Source organism: Mesoplodon mirus (assembly GCF_964341445.2).
Source record: "Mesoplodon mirus genome assembly, chromosome: 11".
Classification (NCBI taxonomy): domain Eukaryota; kingdom Metazoa; phylum Chordata; class Mammalia; order Artiodactyla; family Ziphiidae; genus Mesoplodon; species Mesoplodon mirus.
Window position 1 is genome coordinate 100,828,505 of NC_138987.1, and position 12,161 is coordinate 100,840,665.

The 12,161-nt window shown below is 39.5% G+C and overlaps 1 protein-coding gene across 6 annotated transcripts in view; it reads left to right on the forward strand.

The window, feature by feature from the left end:
* ERC1 (ELKS/RAB6-interacting/CAST family member 1) overlaps positions 1-12,161 on the forward strand; it is a 388,985-nt gene that overhangs the window by 201,931 nt on the left and 174,893 nt on the right. The window lies entirely within an intron of this gene.

Below are 12,161 nucleotides of genomic sequence, written 5' to 3' on the forward strand. Positions count from 1 at the left end.
CTGTAACAGATGATGTTTAGTTTGCTTGTAATGGTTCTTGGGGTGTCTGGCCCTTATTCTGTTACCTCCTGCTGTGCAGTTTGAGAAACCAAGTTATTGATGATAGAGGCAGTCATCCAGGATACGGCTGAAGGTGGAATCGTGGGAGCCAGATGGCTTCCTGCTGATCTTTATATGCAGTTTATGTTCTCCTTGGCTGTGCCTTCCTGGATGTTTTTAGTGAAACATATTTTCCTAGAGAAATCTGCACAATGGCACTTATCCTACACAGCAGATAGTTCTCGTGTGTGGCGTGGCCCAAGCTCTGCGTTGGTGCTCCTGTGTCTCTACCTCTGACCTCCACCCTCTTTAGTGAATTAACGAAGAGGCAGTGAGGGTGGGTGTGAAGGGCTTTGTGCCAGCATCAAGTGACGTGGGTTCGGTTTCTTCTGTTTATTAACTGTGATGTAGGGCGAGTTTCATAGTCTTTCTAGGGCTCTGTACTCTCACCTGTGTGGAGTAACTTAATCCCCCACAAGTGTTTTGGTAGCCTCTAAAGGCAGTACACAAATGTTCAGCCTCATTTACTATGGCCAGACCAGAATAATCCTGTGTGTGTGTGTGAGATACTTATGAGTTCCCTCTTGGTATCCTTGGGTTGCCAGACATTAAATCCCACACTTTTATTTAATATACTTTTGATAAGGTCAAATAACTGTCATTGGTCAATATTTTCTTTGTAACCATTTTTCAGGGGTTATATTGAAATATGTTTTCCCCACAAAATGTATCTCTAATTAATGAAATGTCACTTTTTTACTTCTAGGTAGCTATTTGATTTTTTTTAGCAATGCAAATGAGGATTAACATTTCCAGTTAAAATGCCAGTAAGTTTTTGGTTTCATTGTTGAAAACTTAAGGAAACAGTCTGAAGCTGTTTTATTCAAATTGTTCATTTGACCTTAGAGGAAGGGCTTGAGCCCTAAATGCTCTCTTCCCTGTTGGTGACTTCATGCTAGTGAGAGGACTGCTGTTTTCTGTAATAAAGGTGAATTAAGGCTTTCTCCAAATAACCAAATACATAATTTTAACTAAGGAGATTTCTTTCCAAAACCTAGGCAACTTATACAGCCCTCCTATCATGTACTGTATCCTGTTACCTTGACTTCCCAGCAATGCAGAAACAGTTTTTTTTCAGGAGGGAACTTACCAGAGCTCGAAGTTCAAGGGAAAATCTTGTCATTCCTCCTCTTTTTGTATTTCTTTTCCTGAGTTACCCAGATGCAGAAAAGTGCAAAATGATAGTTGTCCCATCTTCTTCGCTGGAGAAAGAAAATGTGATGTTATTTAGATTATTTCTGTCCTTCTTTCTTATAGGCATAGAATAGGAGCCGTGGAGTTTATGTGGACCTAGGAAATTATTAATTTTATATTTTACTTGATTCTGGTACAACCTGTTTGTTGCTAAGATAAGCAAATTATAGGAGACATTAATCAAGTAACAGTCTCTGGAAAAAATAGTTTTCAGTGCTTAATTCAGATTTTTTACCTTTTAGTTTTGATGCTGTGTTACCAAGAAATTACCTAAGGAGAATTGGCAGTGAGATAAACATTGGCCCTTCCAAAGCCTCTTTCCACCCTCAGTCACTCAGATGATGAGAGTCCTACCAGTAGGGGGACATTTGCTTTGCTTTGAAAATGTGCACCCACATTTTATTGGTGTCTGGTTTTTCAAGCTCCACTTTGGAGTGATGAGTGCTTATTATAGGATTTATGTACCCAAGCCCTCTGCGTTGGTTTAAAAAAAAAAAAGGAAAATTGAGATGGCTTGAAAAAGAAGCATTTGTTTCACATTTTTGTGTTTCCACTCTTTTAAAATTGATCTTCAGTTGAAGATTTGTTACCACAGCGCAATGTTACTGGAAACTTAAAGGCAGCTACCAGTGAAGGAATACAGCCAGTCAGTGTGAACTGAGCGCCCCTGCATGTCAGCCTCAACTGTGTGGGTACTTGTGAGCCGCATGCATTGTTAAGCCTTATTCAGTGTCCTAAGGGGATGTGAAGCATATTTTGAGGGACGGTAAAAACACTTTGTAAATTCCTCACCCATGGAGCACATTAATTATTAAAAGTGTCATTTGCTGGTTTTATTTGGCATTGTCGAGTATTGGCGAAATCCAACTATATATAAAAGGTCAAGAAATCGAGTGGATCCCAAAGTTGAACTGTGGTTTCTGTGGTTTGTTTCTTCAGTACTGTTATCTGTGCCTTCTACCCATGTTTGGGTTCCTTTATAAAGTCCGGAATGAAAGATAAGAGTAGTGCCTGACAGTCCCTCAGCCTAACATTATTCTGCTAAATTCAGTGGTATCTGTTACCATTAGGTTACCTCAAGAATCACTTATATCTTATTTTCAATAAACAGAATAGAGAGTTATAATCAACACTATCCTATGTCATATGCATTCACATGGGGACTAAAAACGCAAACTATTTAAATTCTTCTTTTAGGGGCATCAGCTTCATTTTGCGGTGCCCACTCTCTTCCGCGGACCTATTGGAGTCCATTCTTTGGCTCTGCCTCTCGTCCTGCATTTGAGCCGACGTTGCCCCCCACCCCCAGAAGCCCCCGAGCGTCTGTGCTCTGCACCTGCGTCCCCGTAGTGTTCAATGCTCTCTTGCCCTAACCCAGCTCTTCCACTCTTCTCATCCCTTTTACATTTCCTGCTACGTCACCAGAATTCACAGATTCATCCGTCTCCATTTATTCACCCGTTCAACAAATACTCATTGAATATCTGCCCTGTGCCTGCCCCTGGCACATACATTCTTATTTTACTTCTTGGGCCACGTTCACCTTCTCTGCCCGAAGTCATCTGGCCTCTCCCCTGGAAACTCCCCACAGCCCTTCCTGGTGGTCCGTAAATGTTAATTCCGTCTTGCTTCCTGTAACCCTTCAGACCACGGGTCCATCACACCCATGTAAGGGCCTCTGCTTCCTCAGGGCTCATGCTGTTCAGCTGTAGCGCGAAGCTTTTCGCTGCAGACGTTTGCTGCCTCACCAGCTTCAGCATCTGTGTGGATAACCCGCTTGTCTCTCCTCTCTGCTTCCTGGCCCGAGAGGTCACCGCCTTTCTTCATTCCATATCTGGCGTCCTAGAGCTTGCTACCCCAGTCCACCTCCAGCCCACTCATTACAGCGTCCTCCTCTCAGATCACACTTCCCTGTCATTTCAGCTTTCAGGTTTCCACTGCAACTATCTTTCTTGGGTTGCTTTGTCTCTTTTTGCTTTGTACCAATCCACTGGCCCTGGCTTTGCGTCGCTCTCTGTTCAGCTTAGATTCCTTGGCCCATTATTTTAGTCATTCTGATTTTAGCATTCTAAATCATCTCGCTCCTCTGTTTGGTCACATCCTTTGGTACCTCTGTTGCTCTGGGGACCCCCCGTATGGCCTGCACAGCCCTGCATCTGCCCGCTTCCTCCTTTCCTGCCACGTGTGCCCCCTCCTTCCCCTTGATCTCAGGGCTTGCGATACTTTCATCCTTTTCATCTTCTCTTGTAGGTATATGCATTCCCACTTCAGGGTTTCTAAACTTGCTGGGCCCTGGAGCTGGAATGCTCTTTTCCTCCCCATCTGCTCCTTGACTTTCTTGGGGAAACTTTCTCTAGGCCCCCAAAACATAGATCAAAGCCTCATGTTACTTATTCTTTTTTTTTTTTTTTTTTTTTGCAGTACGCGGGCCTCTCACTGTTGTGGCCTCTCCCGTTGCGGAGCACAGGCTCCGGACGCACAGGCTCAGCGGCCATGGCTCACGGGCCCAGCCGCTCCACGGCATGTGGGATTTTCCCGGACCGGGGCACGAACTCATGTCCGCTATATCGGCAGGCAGGCTCTCAACCACTGCGCCACCAGGGAAGCCCTCATGTTACTTATTCTCATGGCGTCTTGTTCTTCCTTCCTTATTCATGATTTATGATTATACATTTACAAATATTATTAGTTAATGACTGTATCTCTACATGGAGCACTAGGGAAGCACACGTATTTCTGTTAAGCCCTGGTGGTATAATACACAGTGCCTGGCACATGGAGGGAGTTAAGTACCTGGTGGGGGGGGAGCAGATGGGAGAGAAGGGAGAGAAAGGAGGGATAGAAAGATGCAAAAGTGGGCACAGGCACACTCCCCAGAGGGATTCGTTAGATACAGTTGTGGGAGGCTGTTTTAGGACTTTTTGAACACTGATACATTGTAGCAAAGCAGCATTAACTGTGAACAGCGGTGGAATGACCGCCTGGTTGGAACCCTAACTCTGCCTCCTCCGGCTGTGTGACCTGGGGTAAGGCACTTAAACTCTCTGAACCTGCTTCCTCTTCTGTAAAACTGACGCTAACAATAATGCCACCTCATAGGATCCTTGTGAGGATGATGAGACAACATATGTAAAAGGCTTAGCGCATTCAAATAATGTAAGTTGCTCTTATTATTATTGTAATAGCTATAGGTATTCCATATTCATAAAATACTGCACTATTGGTATATACCTGGTCAAAGAATTACCATGCTTTGACAAAGAGAACATATGGGGATAAAGAGAAGATTTCTAGTATAAATACTAGCATAAATCTCTTGGGAATTCTGTGAATTCAAATTCTCATTAGCAGTGGTTGTGAGGTACCTAAAGCAGTTTGTTAGGAGAAGGTAGGGGAATGTATGTATGTAGGTATGTATGTAAGTTCTCATTAATACTTCAGACATGCTTCTCAACTCGAGCTAGATTGGGGGGGGGCGTTGTATAACAGAGTGTGTCTTAATCTAGAATTTCATTGAAATCAGGAAAACTAGGGGACTTATGAAAATCTGACTTACACAATGAATGCTTAACCTCTAGATAATCTTCTTTTTGTACCCCTCCTTTTTTCTTCTAATCATTTTTTTCTCCTTTGGAGACTTATGCCTCTTATCTTCCCAAGAAACTGTAACAAGATTTTCCATAAGCATCTTGGAAACTACAAAAAGTAGTTTGCTCTTCGTTGTAGAACAGAAGAAGGCGGGAAACTTGAAGATTCAGTCTCTGCCAGCACCTACCTGAAGCGCCCAGTTGCTTTGCTCTCTTAGGGAAAATGGGTCTGTGGTAAAGCCATGATTTGTTCCCTTCTTATTCTGAGTAAAAGTTTATTAGCTTGTGATTTAAGCAAACCATCTGGTCCTGCTGGCACTGCACACTGTCAGCCCTGAACTTTCTCCTTAATATTTTAGTGGAGGCAGTTAGGTTACATACTTGAATCCCAGCTCTGTTTTTTTTTAATGTCTTATAGCGTGTGCTTTCGAAAATCATACTGTGACCTGGAGTACATTTTAAAATTGTGGAGAATTTCTTCATTGTTCGGTGTGCTATGTATCTCTTCTTCTACTAGGCTTTCATTACCTTCATTTCTCAGTGTCTGTACCCAAAACTACACAACAACTGCTGTGTGGTGGGCACAGAGCGGGGTGGGTGTCCGAGTGGAGACAGCTGAATGTGTTCTCTGGGACTGTGGGAAAGTAACAGAAAGTGAAGAATTTCCATCTGGCTTTGAAGCTGTTTCCCTGGCTTGGAACCAGAGCACAAATCAGGTGATTAGTTGGAAATCCTGGTTTATGGCACCATTCTTGCATTAAATGCTAAAGTGCTTTAAAGCTTATTTGGATGTGTGTATGATCTGAGGTAGAAATACCTTGATACCTTGATCTGGCACTCAAATGGATGGGAAAATTAAGCAATCTTTAAGAAAATTGTGTTTTACTAACAAGGAAAATTCTGTAAGTTCAAGTTTGGAATGAAAGATAAAACATATCTGTAACCATGGCAGACTAGATGCTGGGAAAATAACTTCCACAGAAACAATTGAAGATGGCTGATAAAATATGCATTCATAAGTTGTCAAGAATGTAGAAAATTCTCAGGCCAGGGGATGAATAGAGAGGGAATTCAAAGAAAAGTACTTGGTAAGCTGTTGAACTTGAACGTTGGTTTTTGTATCTTGGCAGGACAAAAGAAAATGTCCATGGCAGCCCAAGGTAGAGAGTCTAAGAGACAAACCTCCCCCCTTTTTATAAAAAGGATCCATAACACCCAGAATTGGTCCTTTGAAAACACTAAGACAATTGACTGGCCTTTGGTGAGACTAAAAGAGAAAAAGAAAGAAGGCACCGTGAGCAAGCAACTTTTGGAATGATAAAGGGCTCCTGACTACAAGTCCCGCCAGTATTGAAAAGATACAAGAATATCTTTGCCAGTACATTTGAAGATTTAGACTAAATGAGCAAAGCCAAGGAAAATGAAACTTAGCAAAGCTAGCTAAATATGAAAAAGAAAACCTGAAAAAAAAAAAAGAGTTGGTAATAAAACTTTTTCCCACAAATTTCAAGCCCAGAGAGTTATACTGGTGATTTTTAATAAACATACAAGGAACAAATCATTTCAGTCTTATAGAAACAATTCCAGAAAAATAAAAAAGAGGGACATATTTTATAAGGCCAGCATAACTTCATATCAAAACTTGACAAAGTTAATACAGGAAAGTAAAAGTTTAGGCCTGTCTCAAGCACGAACATAAATACAAAAATTCCTAAACAAAATATTGCCAGTTCAAAATGAGTGTATGTGAAAAAGAAAGATATGCTTGAAGAAGTTAGGTTTATTCCAGGATTTTAATATTGGTTTCATTAGAAGACCAATTACTGTAGTCTACCACATTAAAATATGATAGGAGAAAAGTCATATAATCATCTCAAGAAATGTAGAAACTTTATATTAATTTATAATTTTAAAAAATTCTTAACTAGCTAGTAGTAGACGGGAATTTCCTTAACCTGTCAAAGGACAGCTATTAAAAATTATACTACTTACTTATGAATAAAACTTTTAAAGTATTCTATTTATGATCAGGAATGAGACAGAGTGCATGCTGTCAACATCTTTGTAGACTTTCTGGGTTCTGCAGTAAGGCAAGTAAAAGAAAGAAATACTATAAGGATTGGAAGGTAAGAGAGAAAACTATCATTAAGATATACGAATGGTTGTCTACATAGTAGAGAAGAAGTCCATAAAGAGTATTTTTTTTTTTAATGCGGTACGCGGGCCTCTCACTGTTGTGGCCTCTCCCGTTGCGGAGCACAGGCTCCGGACTCACAGGCTCAGCGGCCATGGCTCACGGGCCCAGCCGCTCCGTGGGATCTTCCCGGACCGGGGCACAAACCCCTGTCCCCTGCATCAGCAGGCGGACTCTCAACCACTGCGCCACCCGGGAAGCCCCCATAAAGAGTGTTTAAGTAGACACTAGATACAGTGTAAGTTTATAGAAATCAGTTGCATTTCTATAGCCTGCACCAAAATGAAAATTACATTTTTTTAAAAAGATAATATTTAATATAGCATTTAAAAAAGTATAAAGTTCCAAGGAATAGATATTATTAGAATGTTCAAGATCATTATGGGGAAAATTATAAATCTTTTCTGAAAGATATTAAAGTCCTAAATATATATCTCTTCCATAAACTGTTGTAGAACAGTGCCCGGACTATGCTAGACTCAGGAAATATTTTTTGCAGAAATTCAAAAATAGCTAAGATGCTCTTGAAAAGAGAACACCATTTCTCTTAGATGTCAAACCTTATAAAGCTATAATAATTAAAATAATGTGGTTTTGGTGTAGGAATAGGCAAACCAGTGGATCATAATAGAAATCATAGAAACATATCCATGCTTACGGGGATACTGGATGGATGTCAAAGGTGAAGATAGAATGGATTTTTCAATAAATGGTTCTGAGACACTGATCAGTGTTATTGCTAAAAGTGAGACAGTCATTATGTGATATAATATGATGTACACACCTTGCCTATGGAGTACTGTTGTCAGAAAGACAAAGCAAACCCAAATCTCGTGAAGCCTTTACCTATTACTGTCAGTTTACAAGAAACGTGAGGACCAGAGGAACACCATAAACAGTATCATTAAAAAAAAACAATCAACTGAATCCAGACTCATTTTCGCTAAGAAGTTAATGGCATGGGAACTTTAAAATGTAAAGCAATAGGTCAGTTGTCCAAGCACCTTTCAATCAAAAGAATATTCTTCCCTCATTGAATTGCCTTGACACTCTTGTCAAAAATCAGTTTACCATAAAAGTTAGGGTTTATCTCTGGATTCTCAGTTCTTTTCCATTGGTCTCTTTGTCCATCCTTATGCCAGTACCATCCTGAAACTCTGTAGTAAGTTTTGAAGTCAAGAAGTATGAGTCCTCTTTCCCACTCCCCACCCCCAGATTACTTATTTTAGCTGTCTTTCATTTCCATATGAGTTTTAGGATCAGCTTGTCAGTTTCTGGGAAAAAAAGAGAGAGTTTTATAGGGATTTTGTTGAACCTGTAGATCAGTTTGCCATCTTAATATTACATCTTTCAATCCATGAACGTGTTTTCATTCTATTTATTTAAATCTTTAATTTCTTTTAGCAATCTTTTATAGTTTTCAACAGAAACCTTGCTTTTTTTTGCTAAATTTATACCTAGGTGTTTCCTTCTTTTTTATGCTCTATTAAATGGAATTGTCTTCTTACTTTCATTTTTGGAATGTTCATTGTCTACGTATTGATATACAGTTGATTTTTATATATTGATCTTGTATCCTGTAATCTCTGTATACTTATTTGTTTACTTTTTAAAAATTTATTTATTGTAATTTATTCTTGGCTGTGTTGGGTCTTCATGGCTGCGCGTGGGCTTTCTGTAGTTGCAGCGAGTGGGGGCTACTATTTGTTGCGGTGCACGGCCGTCTCGTTGCGGTGGCTTTTCTCGTGGACCATGGGCTCTAGGCATGCGGGCTTCAGTAATTGCAGCACACGGGCTCAGTAGTTGTGGCTCGCGGGCTCTAGAGCGCAGGCTCTGTAGTTGTGGTACACGGGTTTAGTTGCTCCGCGGCATGTGGGATCTTCCCGGACCAGGGCTCAATCCCGTGTCCCCTGCATTGGTAGGCGGATTCTCAACCACTGCACCACCAGGGAAGCCCCTATTTGTTTACTTTTTTAAATGGATACCTTAGGATTATTCTCTTTATAAGATTGTATCATCTTCAGCTAGAGAAAATTGTATGTCTTCCTTTCCAATATGGATGCCTTTAAGTTTTTTGCAGCTTACTTTTTACTGGCTGTCATCTCTAGTACAATATTAAACAGAAGTGGTGAGAACGGACATCCTGGCCTTGTTCTTGGTCTTAGAGGGAAAGCATGCAGTCTTTCATCATTAAAAGTTTTTCATAGATGCCATTTATTGGCTTGAGGAGGTTCTCCTCTACTCCTAGTTTCTTGCATGTTTTTATCACGAAAGGGTTTTGGGAATTGTCAAATGCTTTTTCTGTCTCTTTTGAAATGATCACGTGGCTTTTGTCATGTCTTTTGTTAGCATGATTTATTGCGTTTCTTTTCTATGTTACACCAACCTTGCATTCTTGGGATGAACCTCAGTGTGTACGTCCTGCGGGCTTTGACTTCGTAGCGCTTTTTGCATCTGTAGTCATAGGGGTACCCCTCTAGGCGTTCTTCTTCTCGTCCTTCGGCTGTATTTCCTCTGGTTTTACCAGAGTTTCTGTGTCTTGACCCTTATTGTCTCCTGCTCTTTTGGCACTACATGTACGAAGTCCGTCTTTTGTATATTTCTGCCTCCTAATCTGGAACCAGTAATGTTCCCAAGGAGCCCATTCAGTTTAGTGAGAAACCGTAAGCTTCAGAGCTGTGGTCCTTAGTGCTGTTGACTGTCATTGCTTTGAACTCTGGAGTGGTGAGCACGTAGGTGTGTGCCTTGCTCTTGGATCCGGGTTATACTCCTGTGGTGGGCCCTTGTTTGATATGCATGAATAAACATAATTTGGGATGAAATAAAGTCAGTAGATACCATTTTTTCAGTGTTCATAAACTGATAAAACTGAGTAGTGATTTATTTTGGAATATATGCATCAGAGGTAAAAATAAAGAAATGCAAGGAAATAAGTACACAAATTAAGAATAGTGATGACCTATCACAGGAGAGTCAGAGGATACAGTTGAATAATTGCACTTAACAAAAACTACTGGGTCGTGAGTATGTAAGTGTGTGTTTTGCTCTTAGCTCTGGAATATATACATACACCTTTTACCAGTGCATATGGTATTTCAGATTGATCATTTATGAAATTTAAAGGTGGTTATGTGCAATATAAAACATTATTAAATTATTTTTCCTATAATTTATAAGTTGTCTTTAAGTAATTTCTGATCTTTTGCCAAGCAGGCCAAAAGTACCTTCCTACCGTGACTGTGAAGTCCTTCTACTGTTCGCAGTGCTGTGTCTATTGGATATCCATGTTGATAAAAATGAGTCTGACCATTATACCATATTAAAAAATCAATTGCATATATGTTATGTAGTTAAATGTGAATATATAGTCCAATAAAGGATTTAGAAGAAAGAATAATATCCTCATGACCTTGAGGTTGACAAAATTGCCATATTCATCATACAAAAAGCTCTGAACATAAACATGCATAAAGGAAAAATTTTGTTAAATGCCATTAAAATTTAAAACTTCTGTTTATCAAAAGTGCCTTCAGTAAATTTTACTATTTTCGCATAGTGGAATATCATACAGTTATGAGAATTACAGAACTACAGTTTTACCCAGCAATGTAGATGAATCTCACAGATATAACACCAGTGGGCGGGGGGGGAATCTGTGCTTAAAATTATATACTATGTAATTCCATTTGTATAAAGTTAAAACAAAGAGACAAAACTAATCTAGAGTGTTAGAGTAATGGTTACTCTTAATCTAGAAAAAGGATATGGGGGGGGTTGGAGTGATGGTAGTGTTCTGGTTATTGGTCTGTGTGCTCTTTATATAGCTTTGTTCACTTAGAATTCTTCAGGTTGTACATTTATAATTTTTATGTATTTTTCTGTATTTATGTTGTATTTCAATAAAAATTTACTAAAAATTTTAGATGCATAAGAGTATGTATAGAGTGGGCTTACCTTTGTATAGGAAAAGGAGGAATAGTTTATACATGCTTGCTTGTGGATGTATAAGATATCTCTTCAAGTTATATAAGAAACTGATACCATTGCTTGCCTGGAGCAGTGAAGGACAGGATGGGAGGGAGATGTTGTGAGATACGCTTAAGTTCATAAAAGATGGACACATCTCACTATTTATTAGACCTTCTATAAATGATGCTGTTGATGGCTGATTTTGTGTTATAAGAGTATACCTTGGGGCATAATTTAATCTAGTTTTTGCTAAGATTTTATATGAATTAAACTGATAATGTAGAATCATCCTTATTGACAGTTTTCAAAAAGGCATGCAGTTATATGTTCTTATAAAGCTTGCTGGTATGTGAATACATATCCAAAGAGATCTGCATAATAAGAAGAAATCTCACAGCAACTGGGACTGTCAGGATGCTGTTTAGCTGAGAGCATTAACTTGATCACTTCTGAGAAGATACCCAAAGTAAAATAATTCAAGTGCCAAAAAACTAAATGTAACTTTTTAACAGCTGTTACCAGTCCATCTACCTACACTCACCTCTACCTCTGGAAAGGATTATAACCAAGATTATTTCTTGTCAAGTAGCAAACTGACTGTAAACTCTTGTGATTGGTATACTTGGCTGTTTGATTTTATGGTTGAGGTTCTTTTTAGGTAATAACAGATATTTTGGCAACATATTTTTGCCTCTGAATTAAGATGAACATGTTTATTTAAATCTGATTTTGGAACCACCTGGAGTAAGTGGAAATAACTGATAAAGTACAGAACTTGCTCTCTTAGTTTCTTGTGTTTTAGCATTCTGTCTTCTTTCTCTCATGTTTTTACAGGTCTTTTATTTTATTTAGTTATTTTAAAATAAATTTATTTATTTAGTTATTTATATTTTTGGCTGTGTTGGGTCTTCATTGCTACACGTGGGCTTTTTCTAGTTGCAGTGAGCAGGGGCTACTCTTCGTTGTGGTGCACGGGCTTCTCATTGCGTTGGCTTTTCTTGTTGTGGAGCATGGGCTCTAGACATGCGGGCTTCAGTAGTTGTGGCACGTGGGCTCAGTAGTTGCAGCTCACAGGCTCTAGAGCAGAGGCTCAGTAGTTGTGGTGCACGGGCTTAGGT